Consider the following 23,031-nt stretch of genomic DNA (forward strand, 5'->3'; position numbering starts at 1 on the left):
TGGGAATATTCCCTGGAAGAGGGCAAGGCAACCCACTCTAGTATTCTCGCCTAGAGAATTCCCATGGACAGAGGAGCCTGGCGGGATACAATCCATGGGGTTGCAAAGAGTCAGACATGACAGAACAAGTATAAACTTGAATTTAGGGGCTTCCCTGGTGGCTCAGAGGATAAAGCGTCTGCCTGCAATGCAGGAGACCCAGGTTTGATCCCTGGGTTGGGAAGATCCCCTGGAGAAGGAAATGGCAACTCACTCCAGTATTCTTGCCTGGAGAATCCTATGGACAGAGGAGCCTGGTGGGCTACAGTCCATGGGGTCGCACAGAGTCGAACATGACTGAGCGACTTCACTTTCACTTTCTTGTAGAGTCACAGAAAGCCTTGCATTCTTGGGGTGGAGAGGTGGTCTGTGACATGGTCACGGGACCCCGCTTAAGACAGAGTCCCTGGGTCCAAACATTGACTCCACTGCTTTTAAACCAGGCAGCTGAACCTCAGCTTTCTTCATTAGCAAAATAAGGATCATGCTGGAACCCACTTCCAATAGTGGTGTGGGGATTCCGTTGTCAATCTGTATGAAGTGCTTACAGTGCATGGCTTGGCACCTGGGATATGCCCCAGGTTGATAATGAGGGTGGCCTAGTGACAGTCAGGGTAACAACAGTGCGCACCTTCACTATTGGTGGAAATGACTTCTAGATTGTCTCATCCTTTCACTCTTAGGATGGCATGTTCACCTGTCTCCATGGTTCTGTGGCTGTCAGCGGGCTCAGATGACGCCATAATTACAAGTGTTCCCCTAATGCTAATTGTGGTGGGAGGGGGATAACTCTATTATTATCATGCCTTTTTTTAGAAAGGAACATTGAAGGTGTTTAGGGGTGAAATTTCATAACATCTGTAGTTTACTTGGAATGCATTTCAGAAAAAAATATGACAAAATGGTACCACAACTAAGCTTTGAGTATATGCATGATACATGGGTCGGCATATTAGAAAATATTCAAGATAAAAATGTAAGTTTTTTCATGCAAAAATATTTTTTAAAATGAGCATAAAACCCATCTTGCATAATATGGGCTTTAAAGACAAATTTTAAGCCTGTCCCTGTCAACCACCACTTTGACTGCATGAGGGTCCATGATTATCCACAAAGACATCTCTGGACTTTATCAATCTTACTGGAAAAAGTGTGGATTTATGGGTCGTAGGGCTAACCAGGTGGCTCAGATGGCAGAGAATCCACCTGCAATGTGGGAGACCTTTGTTCTATCCGTGGGTTGGGAAGATCCCCTGGAGGAGGGCATGGCAACCCATTCCAGTATTCTTGTCTGGAGAACCCCATGCACAGAGGAGTCTGTTGGGCTACAGTCTATGGGGTCGCAAAGAGCTGGACATGACTAAGTGACTAAGCACAGCACATGGGTCTTACTGGAAAAAGTGGGGATGACCACAGCTTGCTAGATCCAAACACCCCCCCTCCAAGCACATAAAGTGATGGAGCGTATCAAAGAATAAGGTACAAGAAACTCTGAAAACACAGAGCCTGAAGCAAAATATTCTCTATTATGGTGTTACCTAAAATATTTTGTTCTCAGAAACCTCCAACTGCTAAAATGACTACCATTTTACCCTCCAAGGAACATATGACCTTTATCATAAGAACTGTTTAGGTTCAACATTTCCCACCTAAAAAATAAGCTCTGCTCCCCCTAGAAGATGCCCTTCTCCTATTGGCTGGGTGGTGCCCACTTATTTCGGCAGCACTGCTTATACTCATGCTAATTAGCATTTTATTTTATAAATTGCATTTGGACTGGGGGAACTATAAATTCCTGACAGAAATCAAAGCTTTGGCCTGTTTCCAGTGGGACCGTGAAGCTGTCTTGAGTATTGCACAAAGAGAGTGATGGCTCCCCAGGCATGCTCCAGGTGTGGACCTGTCTTTTTACACCTGAGCTGTATGATGCAGTAAAGACCTCACTGGAGGAAAATGCTTGTTGGCATCCTGCTGTGCAGAGGGGTTTCTGTCTGACAGCCTCTGAGTCACCCTAGGCCAAATATGACCTGTGATGACTGAGGGGTCTGAATACAGTGAGCCACGAGGACCTTCTGGTGGGTTCATATTACTGTATATTATTACCAGCTTCCCACTGTGCACCTAGCTGGGAGGGAACTTGATATAAAATCAGTCCCTGGTTATGATATAGTATTTACTTAAAAATACTGGCTATGAAAAATTAATCTCTCATAAGAAAATCACTAATGTAAGAATCTGATTCTTATTTTGAGAAATCACTAGGTTTGCTACCAAATTTAAACAGAAATTACCTTGGCGAAACGTCAGGACATTTTCTGTTTTTAAGATTTTTTTGATGTGGACTATTTTAAAAATCTTTAAAGAATTTGTTACAATAATGGTTTGGCTTTTTGGCTGCACAGCATGTGGGATCTTAGCTCCCCGACGAAGGATCGAACCTGCACCCTCTACACTCGAAGGCTAAGACTTTACTACTGGACTGCCAGGGAAGTCCTATTGTTAGGACTTTAAATTCTGATGAATTATAAGGATTCATTTGACCTCTGAACCTGTTCACCAATGTCCTCCTGGTACCAGAGTAGTGACAGGCGCACGGTAGGAGCTCAAGAAAAAACCTGCTAATTTAATAACTATGCAAAATGCAAGGCTAAGGAGATGTTCACTGGATTATAAAATAGTCCATTTGTTTCAAACCCATGTCTCATAAATACAGTCAAATTTAACTGGGTTTAAAAAATTATTTCCCTGATTTGTACAAAAATGAAATAAAACAGTCATTCCTAGTTATTTGTGGTAATTATGTTTTATAAAGTTGCCATTAACACTGAATTAGCAAATATTGAACCCATTGTTTCTAGGGGCAATACACGGCTGAATTCCTAAGAGTCTCAGGTCATCTTTTCATCAACCAAATAATACACAACCTTGTTTTACGGATGTTCCTGTTTAAAGAAATCTTATCATATACATAATGTTTTATATATATATATATAGTTGATTCGTTAATATTGAACTCACAGAAAAAAAGCCCTATGACCCACGCCAAAAGGAAACTTATCCTACACATGTGTTTTCCCTGTTAAGGTACATCACAGCCTTCCTGTACACAGCACATTAGACAGCACTTCAGCACTGTGTTTGGGGATCAATTTAATCATCAACAAAAAGCGCAGAAAATACACCATTCAACTGATGTCAAAAAGAACACCATTCTTAGGGTGAGCTGAGACTAGAAGGCAGAACGTCACCTCATTCAGCCTAAGCTAGGAACAAGCACGTCAGATGACTCAAGTATTCTGCCACTCTGCACACGTCCATAAAGGGCCACAGAAGCACCATGGGTATTGATTCAGGGGTCACAGAAAAAATTTGGTGAGCAGGCAAATTTACCTTATGGGATCTGTGGAAAGCTAAATATAAGTCTTAGATTCATTTTTTATTCACAAGGGGGCTCAGTGGTCACAAACTAGACGGGAAAGTACAGGCTATTGTAAAACATCAATACAAGGGTCAAGAGATACTAATATTTGGAAATTTATATCTCAATTCATCTCAGCTTCCTCCTGATAACCATGTTTTCCTTTATTTGCTGGCTCTCTAATAAGATGTGTCTTGGCACTGTCAAAAAATGTAAGCAGTAATTACATTTACTAAAAATCAGTCTACTGTGTAAAAAAAATCTGTCTGGTTTACTATCATAGGTGTTGATGTTTGCTGTAGATAAGCTGTAAAGCTCACATGTCAGAATCAATGCCATATACACAAGGCAATGCAGCAAATAAGTAAGGGAATAAACAGACTTTGCACCCAGAGGGGCCTGCTGCTCACCAGCTCTCCAGCCTTAGGAAGTTACTCTCCTCAAAAATGGTACAACTTCTGCTTTATTTGGGATGCTCTTCTTTTAGAGGAAAGAAAGGGAAAAAATGGTAAATCAGCAGTGTTTGTTAATTATGAGTGATGTTGCACTTTTCTGAAATTTTTAAATATTTGCAGTGAAGAATAAATGAGATTATATATGATCAAGTCCTGGTGCTGGGCCTGCTCTTTCTTTCAACTTGGCTGTAAACAGCTTAAGTGCAGAGAGGGATCTTGGCTACTGCAATAGCCCCAGCACCTAGCACCATTCCTGGCTGGTGAGAGGTATTCAGTGAATCAATATAATGAACAGATCAAGAAACCAGCCAACAAAATAGCCTTGGCTGGACAGGTAGATTGGAGAGGCTGGCAGAAGCAAAGAGTGCCACATGAACTTTTTTGGTCATTCTGAAGTTGTTTTCTGTGTGTTTGTTCTTAACTGTTTCTGTAGAAATGTAGTTGTTCCATAAAAATGCCAAACATGCTAGGTTGTCATATATGATAAATATCAAAATATCAGATAGCTTGGATGTTGACAGAGTAAAGATGTCACAATTCCCTTCATTCTAAAATCACCCTCTAGAAAGAACAAGAGAAATGCCACGGAACTAATAGACCCCACTCACTCTGAACAACAATCTGAGGGGATCAGCAAAATGCAGGAAAGCCTTGTCCTGGGAGCATGAATACCTTTAAGGAAGATGGTCAAGGAAGCAGAGATGCTTCTGCAGACCCCAAAGCCTGCAGAGCTGGGGCTTCTACTGAGCAGGTGGAAGGAAGCCAGCCATCCCCTGGGGGTAGAGAGGAGATTCCGAATGGCTGGCAGCCTCCCTGAAAAAAGTAAAGGTTTAGCCAATTCTCTCCCTTCCTTCCTTTCTTTCCTTCCTTCCTTTTTCCTTCCTCCTTTTCTCTCCTCCCTCTCACACACACATACACACACAGAGACACACACAGCATTACGGAAAATGAGGAAAAGATTCTGTTAGGCTAGAACACATCCTAGGCCTCTCCCTGACATGATTCACTTCCAAGATGAGGAACTTACCCTGCATCTGGACAGTGACACTAAGAGGAAAAAAAGGAGAGAAGCAAAAAGAGAAACAAATAGCACACAAAGAACACTGGCTGGAAAATCGTCCCAGGGGGAAGATGAAATCACAGCCACACATACAGCCATGGAGCCAAAGGACTAAACAGAACAGCCACTGTTCGAAACAGTAGCTCTAAATGGAGACACAAAGGGCAGAGGATGAGGTGGGGAGGCAGGAAAAGTCATGGGAAATAGGCCGGCAATCAGGGGCAAACACAGGAAAGAAATGATGTCTGTCATTTCCAACAGAAAAAAAGAGAACAGACACTAACACTGTGAATAAGTGGACAGGATGGAGTAGCTTGAGAAAAATGAAATGAACAAAGGGTGGAAGAATTCAACAGAAGAAGACTAGAAGGACAAAGGAGATCCAAAGTATGTAAGACTGACATTCCTGAAGTAGAGAATTTAAATAAAAGGGTGGTACAGATGTTTAGAGTTTCAATTAAATTTCAATTTCCCCTGGATTCTCTTATCCAGGATCTTACAAAAGGAGAGAAAGTTCTGGGCTTCAGACTTCTTCTCAGCCACGCTCCAAGCCACTAGACAGAGGGCAGGTGTTCCCAGAGGGGTCAGGCATGTCTAGACCAGAAACAAAAGGTTCAGCTGGGCTAAGGGCTGGCTGCAAACATCACAATTTCAGGACAGGGACTAAAAGTACTGTGGGTGGTAGAAAGGTTCGAATGCTTCTGCCAAGAGTCCAAAGGCCAAGCAGGCCCATTACACCTCCAAGACTGCTTCAAAATCACTCCAGATGCTTCTTATCTGTGCAGATAGGGTGGGAGGACAGAGGTCGGTACAGCAGCGTAGAGTCTAAGTTTGAGGGCTTGTGCTGCTGCTCCCAGTGTTGGATGAGCACATAAAATCACAAAAGAATGTTTTCAACAGTAAGTTCAATAGCAAAGCTCTAGGCCAGAACAGTGATTCTTCATGTGGACCCAGGTAACAACCACCCGGGTACCTTAAGTACTGGTGACCATGCCTTAACCCAAACTCAGTAGTTCCAGAGGTGGGGCCCAGATAGCACTGTCTGTTTAATTTTCCAAGTGATTCTCTTGAGCAGCGGGGACAGAGAACCATTGTTCTAGAATTATTGCCTCTGTACTGAAGGTTCAAAACTGGCCCAAACAGAGCTGGCTGATGACGTGAGCAACAGCGCGGGCTACAGAACGGAAGAAAAATGGAAAGAGTAGGAAATTCAAAGTTTTACATAGAATTCTAAAGAAGAAATAAGAAAGACATTCAGGAAACCACGTTTAGTTCAATAAAGCCTCCTCACACTGATTTTTAGACATACTGATTTTGCTAACTCAGCGATTCAGGTAAAAGTGTCTTGCCCCCAGTCCTCCTTGCCCATCGCGTGTGCGTAACGGCCGGGGGTGGGGTGGGGCATGAAACCCGCTTGGGAATCCACACGTTTTGCTCCACTTCCTGATGTCGGGCTGAATCATGAAAGGAAGTTCTATAATTCGCAAACCCATCCAACTGCTTCACTTGTGGTATTTTATCTCTCCCGAAACTGAGCAGCACAGGAATTTCAGAGACAGGCAAATGTCACATCTCTCTTACGCCGCCCAGAATGAGGATGAGGCAAAGATGGAGCCTGGGGACGGGGCAGGCACCCAGCTGGGGTGGGTCCCCCGCACAGGGTGGGCCCTCTGCCCGTCCCCTCTCCATCACAGGCTCCACGGGTGCTGCCTGCTACAGGATGCACCTGCCTCTCAGCCCGCCTTGCCCTTTCCACTGCCCTCAGAGCTCTCAAATGCACGTGGTCACGTTTGGTTCCCAGGAGTGAGAGTCTTATTTTCTTGTATTGGCAGGAACAGAACAAGGTCATGTGATCAGCATTGTGTATTTCTCATTTTGCCTTGAGGAAGAATACACTCCCTCTTCAAATCTTCCTTTTAAAATGGACAGATTTTGGATTACAGATATTTTGAGGAAATGGCATTGGATTTTCTATTTTACTACAGAGAAGTTAATCAGTACTCAAAATTTCCCCATTAACTCTAAATCCTCTTGAACAAAAAACTAGCCTATTCTTTCAGGAACTATACGGAACCAAGCGTGCTTAACTCCAGGATATATTACTTAGTATTCTCCAAGACGAGGTTCCCATTAGACTGCTCCAAGAGCACAGCTGGGAACCATTTCAGGCCCTATGTGAGAAAACTGTCACTAAACTAGACTCTCACGGTGTGTGCACTTGTGCATGTGTGTGTATGCACGTGTATGTGTGCTGGGTGTGTATCTGTGTTGATGGAGGTTGCTGTGTTGAGAATGAAAGGGCCAGACCTGTTTCTTGTGGTCTTATCTCAGGGATGTGGGCATCCTGCTGACACCATCATCTCTGAGGCTAGAGTCCTTTAAAGAAACAGGAGGCACCCAGGATCCACACGTGGAAAAGAGTGCAACAATGCACTGTTGACACACAGCAGTATCAAGAATGAGGAACAGTGTGCAAGGGATAGAAACTTGTGTCTCCTCACTCCCCAGGAAGGACCCCATAAGGCTCAGGTATAACACAGAGTGGTTAATCTGTCCCCAAACTACACTGTAGTGATGGAGATACTAGCTCTACTCTGCCCCACCCAGAGCCACCTGCCACATGAGGCTAGTGAGCCCTGAAATGTGGCCACTGTGACCAAGAACTGATTTTTACATTTTATTTCATTTTAAGTATTTGCAGTATAAACAGCCATATGTGACTGGTAGCAAAGCTCTGAGTAGCACAGTTCTAGATCCTTTCCAGGGAAGCTAGAGAGAGGCCACGTGTCCTCAACTGGGCAAGATGTCAGAGGTGAGCAGCAGGCAGTTCCTCCATCGGACCAATGCGATAGGACTGCAGGTCAACAAAGGGAATCTCATAAATTCACCCCAAGGAACACGCGGTGTGGTCCAGACACCTCTGCCTTCCAGATATTTTTTCTACTTGGGCCAAGCTTGGGACTCTAGGTTTTCTCTTAATTAACAAGAGACACACTTTATTCCAAATACCTAGCTTACTGTATTCAAAAAGGAGGGGACATTAAAAGTCTCTACACATGTGCAGAGGGCCGCATGCTGGAAGCATAGAGCTCACAACAATGTCCTCAGCATGGTCTCCAAACCAATGTAAAACTACATGACTGGGGTCCAAAATAATGTCATACTATGTTTTAGAGCTTCAGGGTTAGAGTGCTGCTAGGACCCCCTGAGCTGGTTGTCCTTGTTCAGTCACTTGGGGACAGGAGAGAACACTCCATAAGAGCTGCCTGTTAAAACCCAGCAGGGTTCCCCAGGCCACCACCAAAGAATAGACACACACTTGCTTCAGAGTCAAGTGACACTTGGGCCAGAGCCACTCTTTCTGTGTTGTTGTTGTTCAGTAGCTCAGTCACATCTGACTCTTTGCAACCCCATGAACCACAGCATGCTGCTCTTTGCAACCCCATGAACCACAGCATGCCAGGCTTCTCTCTCCTTTACTATCTCCCAGAGTTTGCTCAAACTCATGTCCACTGAGCTGGTGATGCCATCCAACCAGCTCATCCTCTGCCATCCCCTTCTCCTCCTGCCCTCAATCTTTCCCAGCATCAGGGTCTTTTCCATTGAGTAGGCCCTTCACATCAGGTGGTGACTGAAGGATTGAAGCTTCAGCTTCAGCATCAGTCCTTCCAATGAATATTCAGGGTTGATCTCCTTTCGGACTGACTGGTTTGATCTTCTTTCAGTCCAAGGGACTCTCAAGAGTCTTCTCCAGCACCACAGTTCAAAAGGATCAATTCTTAGGTGTTCAGCCTTCTTTATGGTTCAACTGCCACATCCGTATATGATAAAACCATAGCTTTGACTATACAGGCCTTTGTTGGCAAAGTGATGTAACCAATTTTTACTGTTTTCTAGGTTTGTCTCTTTCTGTGACCTTCCCATAAAGTCTTTTAATATCATTTTGCCCCTGGGAGACCTTCCTTTTCAATCCCCAGGCGACCAGAGGCTATGTAGCTCCTTGACTACCTTTACGCAACCATGACTGCTCTGCAGAGCACCTACCTGTCTGCAAGCCAGTCTGCTGAGCGCTCTGCACAGGGTGTCTCTGGAGCCACAGTCACTCTGGGGCAGGTCTTTTCAGCCTTGTTTTGGTGATGAGGTGGCCAGGGCTGAAGCAGTTTCAAGGAATGACGGAATTGGGCACTGCCTGCCGCTTGCCTCTGACACCTAGCCCAGGTGAGGACATCTAGCTCAGGTGAGGACACCTAGCCCAGGTTGGGTCCTGGGACCTTTTGCTGCAGTGTTTGTACCTGGACAAACATCTCCTTAAGCAAAAAATTACAGAGAAGCTGTTAGGGACTAAAATAACTGTGTGCATGTGCAATTGGGGCAAATTATGGATGAGATACAAAAAATACCTAAAAGCCTCAACCATCACTTCTGAAGAGCCAGGAACAAAAGCTGTGGATTGAAAGCAAAAGTAGGGTACTGTGCATGCCCCCTGCAATCAACACCACTAAGGGAATGAGCAACCCACTTAAGCCACCCCTACAGTCTGACCCCTGGACCCACCCCTACCCCCACTTCATATAAGGAACTAAAGCACTTTCACTAGGGCAGCAAGCAAGGAAAACTGTTCCTTGTTTTTGCTCCCCACTGCTGTGGGTGCCCCAATAAAGTTTTGTTTGAATTTCTTGTCTGGCCTCTGACCAGTTTCCATTGATTAAGGAGGCCACAAACCCTGGTCAGTAACAGAATCAGAGCTATGGGCTTGGTTTGCTCCCATCACCCACACCGCCTCCCAGAGAGACTTTCAGAGCTGGACATTTATAGGTCACAGTCATGGTCCTAGAAGTTTCATTACAGAATATAAATGTGAGTGCACGTGATGAGCCCCTGGGGCTTCCCATGTGGGTGCCGCTCAGTGCTCCCACGTGTATGCCTGGATGGACACAGTCAGTACCAGGAAGCCCAGAATCTAGGAAGCCAGCCCCCGGGAAGTCCCCAAATGGTCCACACAGAGAGTGGCCCCTCCGTCAACATCTGCTGCAGCCTTCAAAGCCCAGCAGCCACAGTCACCAGAAAACCCAGGCCCCAGCTCTCCACCCAAAGCAAGACTGTTCATTTACATCCTTCTCATGAGAAAAAACCATCTCACATGAAACAGGCAGACTACACACTGTCTGAGAGTAAATAAGGCCAGTAGACTTGGAGTTACGCTAAAAACTAGTCTGAAAGATGGACTAATCATTCACATTATCTTGGGTTAAAAAAAAATGGTACAAATGGTTTGTCTAATCAGTGCACGCATTCTTTCTTGGACAATCATTTCAGGTACGCTCACCTCCTACAAGTCTCACAGCAGGGTGCTAAGAACACATTCACATTCTCACTCATGCTTCCAAAACTTCCACAGGCCTCCAGATATTATGAGTGCAAGTTTACAAAGAGTAGAGTGCTTGAAGCATAAAAATATGTGAGTTTTCTCTATCTCAATCACTCTTCTCTCAATCAATCTCTCTCTCCCTTCCCCCCGCCCCTCTCTCACACACACAAAGTGAGGATGTACCACCTAATATGCCCAGAGTCTCTTCAATCAGAGGCACACATAGCTGCCACTATACCCAGTAAAATCACATTTGGTGGAACTGTGTTCAGCTGTGCTTGTGTGCTATACAATCCCATAATCTAATTCTAAACCAGTGGTTCTCAACCTTGGCTGCAGCGCTTGGTGCAAGAGGAGTGAGGAGACCTTAACAATAAATATCCAAGGCAGGTCACATGCCAAACCACACCAGAAACTTTGGAGGCAGCCTGGGCATCAGTGAGCGAGACAAGCTCAGATGCTGGCTGTGTACAGGCACGTTGCAAACCTTGGCTGTACATCTCTGGGCAAACTACCCAATCTCTCCAAACCTAACACCTTGGAGACAGTACGATCCCAACAGCCATAACTGATGCTTTGTTTTTGAATTAATTCTTTTCCTGGTCCCTTCCTACTTAGCCTCCAGCCCCATACGCAAACCTCATCATTTCATTACAATCACTGAAACATCTGTATGCAAAGTAAAAATGCACATTTCACTTTTTTTTTCCCTTCTAACCAATTCCCCTGCTGCCCTCACTAGATAACTGCTGCTCACAGTTTGGTGCCTTTGCTTTAGAATCTCTCCACATATTTACACACACACACACACACACACACACACACTGGTATAAGCAGACCTGCATCTTTATATAGCAAATAACATTCCAATGTAGCCTACATTGTTATGTGCATGTGTTTTAAAAAAATATAGTGACATACTACATCTTGCTTTAAACTTGAACATCTTTATATTTTACTTTGTAAGATTCCACATTTAAGAAAAACACCACATATGATTTGAGTGCATGGATAGACCACAGTTCATTTAATCAAGCCTGATACAAATTTCTTTCTTCCTTCCTTCTTTCCTATTACAAAATAAAATGTTACAATGAGTTACAGTATGTATATATATATATATTTCCCCAGTTTTATCAATTTATGCGTGTAATAAGTTCCTAAAAGTGAAATTGTTGAGTCAAAACACACGTGTGTTTTATATTTCCAAAGACATTACCCAACCGCCTTGCAGGCACTGACCTGTGGGGGTGTCCCTTTTCCCCACATCTCACCATACAGTAAACCCTTAAATCAACGTGAGTTTACAGAGAAGCAAAGCATATTCTTGTGCTTTTGGTTCATTTGCATTTTGGGCTGCTTGTTTGTGTCCTTGACTGATCTTTCTATTGGAATGTGTTTATTTTTCTCATTGATTTGAAAGAACTCACTGCATATGAGGGCTTCCCTGGTAACTCAGATAGTAAAGAATCTGCCCGCAATGTGGGAGACTGGGGTTCAATCCCTGGGTTGGGAAGATCCCTTAGAGAAGGGTATGGCAACCCACTTTAGTATTCTTGCCTGGAGAATCCCATGGACAGAGGAGCCTGGCAGGCTACAGTTCACGGGGTTGAAAAGAGTCAGACATGACTGCGCAACTGCACAGTTTTTCCCAGCACTGCATATGAAAGCTACTAATCCTTACCACAGACCTGGAAAATAAACGTATCTTTTGTGTTTTTTTCCCTCTCACTTATTTATGTTTTCCCTTTGTATAAGGACTTGTTTGCAATTTTAGAAAATCAGACTCCTCAACCTTTTTCTATTATGGTTTCATATTTTCTACCATATTTAGAGAGGCCTTCACTCCAGTTATTTTATAACTCAACTCTTTTCTTCTAGCACTTTATATTTTTGTTCAATAAATTTATATTTTTGTTTAATCTGGAACTTATTTTTGTACACAGAACAAATCATCAGTCAGCCTTCTCATGACCAATAATTAATAACCTATGCTCCCTTTCCTGACTGATGGGAAAGGCCACCTTTGTTCTGCACCAAATTCCATGTGGAGTTTGGGTCTGTTGCCCCACGTTCCTTTGCAGTTTTCCCTTAAGATCTTGTAGAATTTGTCTCTCTTCACCATTCTTACTTTTTTTTTTTTCCTTTGGGTCTCATAGGTTTCATTTAAAAAAAAAAAATTGCCAGTCTAAGGTGGAAGGAAGATTGTATCATGAGCATTTTAACTTGCTTAGTTTTGTGTGTGATGGACATCTTGTTTCATAACCTTCTGTGCACAGAGCTCACTTCGGCTGGCTTAAGAAATCTCTCCATCATGATAATGGAGAGCTCCTTCATGCTCCTGTGGCCACATAGCAAGTCCACAGTGGGGTTGGGGGTGGGGGAGGTGGCAGGCTCCACTTAACTACCTATTGTGGGAGGAACCACTTCCCTTCGCAAATACATATGTTGAAGTCCAGACCCCCAGTACCTCAGAATGGGATTTTGGAAATCAGGCCTTTACAGAGGTAAGTTAAAATGAGGTCATTAGCATGTGACCTAATTCCCTATGACTGATATCCTTATAAAAAGAGGAAATTACAGATACATGCACAGAGAAAAGAAGATGTAAAGATACAGAGAGAAGATGCCATCCATAAGCCAAAGAAAGAGGCCTCAGAAGAAACCAACTCTGCCCACAACTTAATCTCAGACTTCCACCCTTCAGGACTGTGATGCAATAAATGTCTGTGGTACTGTGCTCCAGGGACCCTAGAAAATGAATACACCTTTCCTCTATTAATGAATGCTGATAGTTTCCAGAGTTTTCTGTGGAAAAGGGATAAGCTAGAAGGAATATCTTGCACATAGTTTTGCAGGTATTGGCTTCTTGGGGAAACATACATGACTTTTCTAACTTTTTTTCTGGAAGGCATCCTTCCCCTGGAGTTGTCAACCTGCCTTCCTTTGACTGAAACCATTGAAATCCCAGCTGCATCACAAATATTTCCACCATGGAACAGAACTTCACTTGAAAATTTCCTTTATCTCCTGCTTCATTCTAATCTTCAGGACACCATGTATGCCCCCTCCCAACCCTCTCAACAATAACATGTGCAGAGAGCAGTGATTCTATCCTGTGTGGGGACAGTTGCAGAGATATCAGCCTGATATCTGAGCAGACAAAGGCTCAGAGTATCCTTTTGAACCTTACTTAAAGCTTCTCATGTTACTTTAGTTCACCCTGGGTGGTAGATTTGAAAGTCAGCTCAATCTCAGTTGCATAGTAACATGTGCAAAAGCATCAGACATTCCCACGTTAACCTCTCATGGATTCAGGAATTTTTGGTCCTATTCATACTGAATTTGCTTAATTTCTCAACACAAATTTATGAAGATAACAAGTTTTCTAAACTGCTGGTAAAAGAGTGAAATCGACATGTCAAACTGGGCTTCTGCCCTCTGGCTGTCTCCACTGATAGGACTTTAAATCTTCTTAGCACCAGGCATGACAGCAGGTCCCTTTAGGCTCCTCATTAGAGAAGTGGATACAGAGTCTAATTCTGGATTAGAAACACCTGGGTTGTAGGTTTCAACTTGCAGCAGCATTGCTTAGCGGCTGGACAAGTCCAAGTGACATCATCTTTCTGGGACTCACTGCTTCTCAGGGGGTTGAGTTAGATGGTACCTAAGATCCCTCCGTGCCTCTACCATCCCAGGCATCCTTACACACTTCTAAGAAACATGATTCCGGACTAGCAATTGCCTAATGATCAGTAGAGACTTGACAATGCAGCCCTCTCTCTAGAAACAGTTCCTGCCTAAGCTGTAGAAGGGCTAGCCCAGCTCCCAGGGCAATAGGGAAGATGAAAGAAGCCCCAAGTCTGCCTTTCATGGCTGCTGTAGGGAGCTCCCCTTCCTCCTCCTCCCTGTCACTTCCTTCACAGCTATGACCATCAGCTGATTGGTGTGGCTGAAAAAAAAGGAAGTGTTGGACTTCCCCTTCAAGTATAAACAGCAGCTAAAAATGCAGAGAAAGAAAAGAAACAGCACTAAAAACAATAATATAGAATATAAATCCATAACCATGCTGGGAGCAAAGGAAGCAGATTGCTAGCGGAATGGAAACTCTCACTACTCTTGAAGGACTCAAAGAAAGATGGGCTCAAACTTAGGAAACCACAGCCTAAGTGCAGGCAGTTGGGGATGGCTGCAAAGAGTCAAGGGCGTGGTGCCTTGGAAATGACAAAGCCTGGGTGGGATGGGGTGGGTGAGGTGGGGGAGAAGCAAAGTGGGAAGCAGGCAGGCAGCCAAACCCTCTCCAACTCCTCAGCTGCTGGCACCCCTAAGAGCAGCAGAAGGCCCTCTGCAGGAAAGACGTGCGTTTGGAGAGGCAGAGTATGGCCACATCTGCAAAGAACAGAGTGCCTGCACCCCACACCGTGGTTACTGGCTCATCCTGTCCTGCTCACATCTCACGCTCCTCCCATCTCGTGTGTGTGTGTGTGTGTGCGTTAATCGCTCAGTTGTGTCCAACTCTTTGCTTCCCCACGAACTGTAGCCTGCCAGGCTCCTCTGTCTTTGGGATTCTCCAGGCAAGAATACTGGAGTGGATTGCCATTCCCTTCTCCAGACCCACCTCATGGGTGACAGGTAAAAAGAGGGCCATGCAACATACACAGCCTTAAAAACTAACTCCGAGGGCATCTCTGAAACAAGACCAGCACACATCCTAGCACAACAAGAAAGCTAAGCCCACAAAGGTGAGGAACCAAATGGGCAAACAAATGAGTAGGTATCAAAGGAGATAGAGCTCATGAAGCAAGAAGAGAATGTCCACGCTGGAAGTAGTAACAAAAACTATCTGGAAGAGCCTAAAGTATCACTTAAAAAATAAAGAATTAACTACCTTTCTTCCTTGCTTGCCCACCTGTTTGCTAAAATACAAATGACTCAATAGATGGACTGAAAAACAGGATGGACAGGGCTGAAGATCTTTCTTGAGCAAATGATCAACTTGTCAGTTCCATAAAATGCAATGAAAAGGGTAAAAGAGAGGGAGCAAATGAAAGAAAAAGTGCATTCCCTGCAGCTTTGTATATAATATCAAAAATTAAGGAAAAATCCTAAATGTCTGTCAATAACTAATCATATTTTCTGCTCTGGAATAAAACACAAGGATCACTGATAGGAAGGGCTCCCCCAAATCTGTTGATTAAAAAAGTTAGTTGCAGGATGACACTGGTATTAAGAAGACACACACTATATCTTCTAAAAATACACACATGTATATTGAATGCACAGAATGATAGATTAGAACACTATACATCAAGCTGCCCTCCCTCAGCTGGGGTGGGCTGGGGTTAAGGGTGGTGGTCAATGAGGGTTCCAGTGTCACCTGTCATATCTGAATTCTTCACCGATGGGTATGTACTCAGACATCAGTTATGCAAGTCAACACTTTTCAAAAAGAAAATGAGAGACAGTTCCCCCATCTTGGAGGTCAGAGAAAAAAACTTCAGAGCCAGTACTTACTCATCTGTGACCTATTTGGGACTGCTATTATTAGTCTCCAGCCAAGACTACAGGGCAGACTCCCAGAGCTACCCACCTGGGAAAGACTGTGACCGTTACGCCAGTTCTAACCACAGACCAGGTACGATTACTACATATCTTGTCTCCACTATGCACCACAAGGAAATCCCCTATAATTCTTCCATCTACAAAGACCGAAAGAGTAGCTTGAAACAGTGGGATTTGAACCCAATGAGACTTCAGACCCCCTACTCTCAACCGCTGTTGATAAAAAATATTTGGTGACAGAAGCATTAGGGCAATCAAGTCATTCAAATACTCTTAGTGTTTGAGATGAAAATAAACCTAGCGTTCTGCCTCCGTCTAAGCAAAGCCTGAGGATCTTGTAAAGGGGCAGCAGGTTAGCCGCTTTTTCCCAAAGTAGACCTGGAGAGCCCCGGTATACAAGATGCTCCAAGAACCAGTGTATCCCATGATCACAGGGGTGTGAGAGTTCAGTGACATGCGCCCTGACCATGCACACCACCTGCACAACCGCCATGAGCAAGCCCAGGACAGTGATCCTGCTTACTCAACTTTATTCTGCCTAAGAATAAGGAAACAAGGAAAGGTTAAACAAGGAAAGCTTCCTAGGAAATACCATTTAAAATTGCAAAGCACCCACTTCAGAAATCAAGAGAATTGAGGCCAGTCATCTGATTTTTAAAATTTGTGGAGCCCCCATTCCCAGGAAAGTACATATTCCCATTAATCAAATAATAAAACATCAGGGTCAGAGCAAATACAGAGGTGACACTGAGATTGATTTAAAATATAGATGCTAACTGCTAAATTGGAGCTAAGAATAATCTTTCACTAAGCATGATTCAGAATACGCTCCGACCTGAGAAAGTATAAAAGTTCCAAAAACTACAAAAAGTAATAAATTATACAAATAAGCAAATAACCATAGAAATCAAAAGTTTGGGGGAAATGTTTTCAACAATTATGACAATGGATTTACAATGGATTTAAAAAGTACACGAATGTTGATAAGAGTTATGAAGACTCCAAAATGCGTACAGGACAGCAACTTGCAGAAAATATATTTAGCTAACCAACACCCCCAAATATGCTTCAGTTATTAATAGGTGCATAGCAAGACTGAAAAGAAACTGTTAGACTGATGCAAAGAGGCAGGGGTTTCCAGAAAAAGAAAGAAATGGAACTCATAGAGTGCTTGATATATTTGACTCAGTAGGAAATTGAGTCCGAGTTGGGAGGGGGGGTGCGGTTTAGCTTCATGTCAGAGAATCTGGGAGCGAACCACCACAGGCACAGGACCAACTAAGAAAACACAAAAATGAAACAAGAATTTACCCCCATGAAAAACAGTTTTAGGTCCAAGAAAGAAAATGGAACTGTACTATACAACATGCTCTATTAGTAAACAAAATCATAAGGTAAATACCAAGTAGCATCTTAACCCTAGGTTAAGGTTCCAGCCATCCACTCATGCTGTGTTCAGCAGGGTCTGAGTCTTTGTGACCCCTCGGACTGTAGCCTGCCAGGCTCCTCTATTTATGGAATTTTCCAGGCAAGAATACTGAAGTGGGTTGCCATTTCCCCCTCCAGCGGATCTTCCCGACCCAGGGATTGAACCCATGTCTCCTGTGTCTCCTGCATTGCAGGCGGATTCTTTACCCCTTGAGCCATCGATCAGGGAAGCACACAGAAAGATTATCTTGGGTAATAATAATAATTATCCTAGGACTGCCATGTCCTTACTTCTCAGAATAGGAAGTCAGCATTGTCTACACTGATATATATATAAAGAGCAAGTGAACATAGCATCAGGAAATAAGAAGGAAAATTCTAGAAGAAATAGCTAAAAATATTAAAAGATTGCTTTGGGAACAGTACTAGAGGATGGGAAGGTATTGTTATAAATTGAAATTAAATAAAAAGATTAACTCTGGTTGCACCAAAACATTTCCATGATAACTGAACAGAAATGGATAGATTTAATAAATTGTCAGACTGACCAGAACAGCATGAAGATTTAGCATTTAAGACAGAAGATGGAGTGGGAAAGTAGAAGGTTAATTGTTGCACATTCAAATGCTCTTTGTAGTCTCACTGAGTATAACTAAAGAAACCAACGTTTAAATTGTGACTTTTTCTACAATTTGGTGCTCAGCCCTCTTCCATCCTTTAACACTGCCCCGCTGACTGTATCCAGGCCTAAGCCTCACTTACTTGACATCAGCCCTACACTCTCCATGTCAATCCTGCTGTCTGCCCGGCCTCTGCTCAGATCAAATATCTCACACACAGTGTGCCAATCTGGAAGCCCAATGTCCTCTCAAATCTGTGCTCCCCACCAAGGCTCCAGCACAGCACTGAGAGGTACTGCCTTCTCCAGCAACAGGAGCTAGGATTCCAGTATCAGAGCCAGGTACCCTCAGGACAGAGGATGCTACTTACCAGAAACTGTCCATCATAAGTTTTCAGTACACTACCCTTGGTAATTGAGGTGTTACATCATCCTCACCTTTCTCTTCCTATCTTCAGGCTTTGGCAGCCACCAAAAATAGATACATAATTTTCCAGAAACAAAAGAATCAAGAGAGAGTCCTTTTTGATTTGTTAAACCTACTGTGAAGTGAAGTGAAGTTGCTCAGTCGTATCCGACTCTTTGCGACCCCACGGACTGTAGCCTACCAGGCTCCTCCATCCACGGGATTTTCCAGGCAAGAATACTGGAGTGGGTTGTCATTTCCTTCTCCATTTTGATTTGTTAAACCTACTGTAATAGAAACTAAATATTCTTCCTTCTATCAGTGTCTTTGGCAGTGGCTAAATTTGACTATATTTATGATTTCAATTTAACCACCTTTCAGGATTCATAGGGCAAAACTTACATAATTAATTCTTAAAAAAAAAAACCAAGTTGATACAAGCTAACATTTTGCCAGAAAAAATTCTAAGCTAATAGAAAATATTCCTGCTGATGCAAAGCCACAATGAATGAATAAAGCTTTCCTTTTAAAATCCAATCAGCTGAGTTTTAAAAATCTTCCCACAATTCCTCTCTTTTTCACCCACTTTTAAAGAGAAAGGAAAAAAAAAATCTCTTTTTTTTTCTGAATGAAAAAAGCAAACCCAACTTGTTCAGTTCCAAAGTAGAAGGTAAGATGATGAGACATAATTAAGTCAAGCAATTTAATTCCAGTCTCTCTTTAAGACTTTGCTTTTTGATTTCAGTTGCTTTAAAAGAAAAACAATGTTCAGTGTATATATGTGTTTTTTTTTTTTTAATTTCACTCACTGGCCTAAGTTCCTAATTTTCTCTCCACTCATTTGCTGCTAAATCAGTCCAGAAGTGGAAGAAATTGTGGGGCAGGGCAGGGGGTGACTTAGGGAATCAGAAAAAAACTATATGGTGGAAAGCTGAGAAAGCAAACAAGAACTTAGATTGTACAAAATACTGGGCCATTCCTTAGGCACAGATAATGGAGACAGATAGAACAAAGTGAACAGGAAGCAGTATTTCTTCCAAGGACAGGCTGTAGTTGTGAAGGGTGATAATACCTCTTCTTTAAGTAGCTACTGCATTGTTTTTTTAGAATTAGAATTCATGTTTGGGAACGCATGTACACCCATGGTGGATTCATGTCAATGTATGGCAAAACCAATACAGAATTGTAAAGTAAAATAAAAAATTAAATTAAATTAAAAAAAAAAAAAGAATTAGAGTGGCAGAAACTTTGCTGTTGAAAAGTCTATAAGTAAGGATGAAACATCCTATTCTCACTTGGAGGGTCTGTATTTTGATTATCATTGAGAATTCAGGGAAGTCTTGCTATTTCAAACTTTCTGTAAAGGCAGGGGAACTATTTGTCTAATTACTGGAAAGTGTGACTTGTTGGGCAACAGAAATGCAAGTTGCTTTCAAAACCTAACAGTAGCTCCATGAAGTCTAACACAGACTCAGTTCCTTAGCCCTAATTCCACAAAGCTCTGAAAAACAAGGTTTTTGGTGAGTTTTGTAGGGAACCTCATAAGTGACAATACTTGCCCTAAACTGGCACAGAGTTATTTGTAGCCTCTCTTTATTCCACTTAGTGAGACTTTTCACAATATTGGTGCAGAAATATTAACACGTGGGATTACAGGAGGCTGCCCAGACTGTGTTGGAGTGGTGTGCAATATATAGCGTCAGTTTGCATGCACACCTTACTAAATTCTGAGAAATGGATTTCTCAAGGCTGAAACTCATATTCTAAATTCTGAGAAATCTTGACTTCCACAACATTATCTTGGCACAGGGTTTTGGATAATGATTATGGATATGCTATGTGCTGCATAAGTTACATTCTGTTAAGAAGTCTTTGGTTTAAAAACAGAGAAATCAGACCGGCACTTAGAACAATAAATACGAATCTAAAGAAGGCTAAGGTGAATGGTTTCTGAAATGTAAATCTAGCGATAAAATGAGCTTTCTGACAATTTTAGCCTCAGGAAAGGTAAAGAGCTAAAATAAATACATCATTTTTATTCCTGGATTAAAACATTAAGAACATGATAGTTATTGAGATGATTCCTAAAATTCTACATATTGAAGCACTCTAAATACAAAGAATAAATTTTTCATTTACATAAAAGTAAAATAAAGAAATATAAAGTTTCTATCTTACTGCAACATTTCTCTAAACAGATCAAAGCAAAAGTTCAGTGTAGATAAAACAAAACAATTTGATAAAATAATTTTAGTAGACAAGATTTTTCACTTGAAACATCTAATACTTTACACGTATTTAAACCTTTTAGGTCAAAGATAAACCTATCTGGGGATAGGAGAGATGTGTGCACATCAACGAATTTAGTTGCATCTAATGAAAATATTGTCTGAGTAACAGCAATGAATTTGTTCTTACTACAACAAAGAAAACAGATGTTAGAATCAATTCCATTTCTTTCAGGAATTATCCATCATCCCCCACCCCCACTTTTTTTTAACACAAAGATTCAGATGTGAGATATCTCCAAGTCTTTTAACTACATACTGAACTACCTCTAAGGAAATGGCAACCCACTCCAGCGTTCTTGCCTGGAGAATCCCAGGGACGGGGGAGCCTGGTGGGCTGACGTCTATGGGGTCACACAGAGTCAGACACAACTGAAGTGACTTGCCAGCAGCAGAACTACCTTTAGGGTTTAAGAAAAAGAACAACTCCAGCCAACAGTTTTATTTGGGTCAATGGGAATCTTTGATGGAGTCAGGCCAACTCATTAAAATAATCTGCAATCTGGTTTCCAAAAGCCACCTAGCAAGATGGCAAGGGCTAGCTGGTCACCAGTCAACAGAGTGTCTTGGGTTGGTTCCCGTGAATATACTGCACAATGAAGGAGAGTCTTTGCCAAGCGACTGCACCGCAAACGGCCAAAGATTCAAACTCTAACTTCTCCAGTGGTTGTCTTTTTAGTTCTTGATATTCAAACCAAAAAATGAATCACCTTTGTATCATTATGTAGGTTAGGTTTAAAGTTTTGAAGCCGTGCATGCATGTGTGAAGTCGCTTCAGTCCTGTCTGACTCTTTGCGACCCCATGAGATGTAGCCCGTCAGGCTCCTCTGTCCATGGGGAGTCTTCAGGCAAGAATACTGAAGACCTCATTTGCTACTTCAGGGGATCTTCCTGATACAGGGATCCAATCCGCGACTCCTGCGTTGCAGGCAGATTCTTTACCACTGAGCCACAAGGGAAGCCCTATACAGCCATAGTGCACAAAAATCTTTAACTCAAAATTATCGCATTTTACTACACCAAACTTTCCTGCTCTTCAAGTAATTCACTGGCTAATTAAGCTATTTTACCATGAGAATATGAAGGGGGAAAAAAAAAAAGGCAATCGTGCTACTGTTCAGAAACTGTCATGTTTTTATGCAACTGCTCTTTCTGTAGTAAAAGTATAAATAAAATCTTTGCATGCGAATGAACATCTCTACATGGAATCACCTCCATAAGTTCAGTGGAATTTTCCAGTGACTTCTGTAAATGGCCAAACGAAAATATGTTCTTTCCGAGACCCGACACCGAGTTTCTTGTGCCTGCGGATTCCAGCTAGTCTCCCAGGACGCAGCAGCTTCCGCACTTGCTGCGCACGCGGCAGCACCTGGAGTTTGGGGGCCCCATTGCACAGCCCCCAGACCCCCAGGCCCAGCCCCTGGCTTCCCGTACAGAAACCAGAGCCCAAAAGACACTAACTAAGTTTAGGAGAAAAGCTGGCACAATCGACTAATTCTCAATCGAAATATTTTATCAAACGTTCCCTCCGATTTTCAAAGCAGGAAGGCCCTGAGCGTACCTGCCCGGGTGTGCCTGGGCGCACAGGTCTTGTGCGGGCCAAGGAGGAAGGGCCGCATCTTTCCCTCTCTCGGCGCCTTCTCCCCTCCCATGCCGCCTTCCCGAGCCCGGCAGCCAAAGCGGAAGGATCGCGCGGCCACACCTACCTGTGCCAGGTGAGGCGAGGGCGGGGCGCGGGGCTCCGAGAACCCGACGGGCGAGATCGCGGGGGCAGCTCGGGCACAGCGCCGGGCCACCCGCTCCTCCTCGCTGCTCCAATCGCCGGAGTCACCTCAGTCGCCTAGTGCACGACGCTTCCTTATTTTGGGCAACTTCCTTAACGCGCCCTGGCAGGCCCTGAACTTCCTCCCAACTGCCGCGCCCCGCTGCCCCAGGCCCGCCCTGCCGCCCGTGAGCCCCGTGTGCCCGGTGCGCCCCCAGCGCCCAGCGCAGGGGATCGGCAGCCAGAGCGCACCGGAACCCGGCTCCCAGGGTGGGCCTGAGAGGCGGGAGGCCGGAGGGGAGCAGGGAAGGGAGCCAAGTGGGCGCTCGGTCCCAACTCCCCGGGCGCAGAAAGCCCAGACGAGGGGGCTTCATATGCAAAAAGGGGGCGTGGCCAACAACTGGACCCTCTGGCCACCTGTCCTGCCTGCTGCGTGATTCTTCCAAGGACCAACTGGCACTCAGGGTCACGCCCATTTGCGGTGCAATTGTTTGGGAAGAGAATCTTGTTCACAGTGTGGTCTATTCCTAATCACTAACCCAAGACGCTCCTGCTGACTGGTGATCGGAAGGCCCATGTCGTCCTCCCAGGTGGTCTCCTGACATAAGCGAACATCAGATTTTACA

At 43.6% G+C, this 23,031-nt stretch overlaps 1 protein-coding gene across 3 annotated transcripts in view; it reads right to left on the reverse strand.

Moving 5' to 3' along the window:
* The window catches only part of SYK (spleen associated tyrosine kinase), a 106,619-nt gene extending 84,143 nt beyond the window's left edge, over positions 1 to 22,476 (reverse strand). For 2 of the 3 annotated variants that reach the window (XM_040245999.1, XM_040246008.1), the window contains exon 1: positions 22,350 to 22,476. The gene's annotated coding sequence lies outside the window, so the exon portion shown is untranslated. The other variant, XM_040245992.1, reaches the window with a different exon arrangement.
* Between the last annotated feature and the right edge of the window lie 555 nt (positions 22,477 to 23,031).

This window comes from Oryx dammah, unplaced genomic scaffold (assembly GCF_014754425.2).
Source record: "Oryx dammah isolate SB20612 unplaced genomic scaffold, SCBI_Odam_1.1 HiC_scaffold_1, whole genome shotgun sequence".
NCBI classification, from domain to species: Eukaryota; Metazoa; Chordata; class Mammalia; order Artiodactyla; family Bovidae; genus Oryx; species Oryx dammah.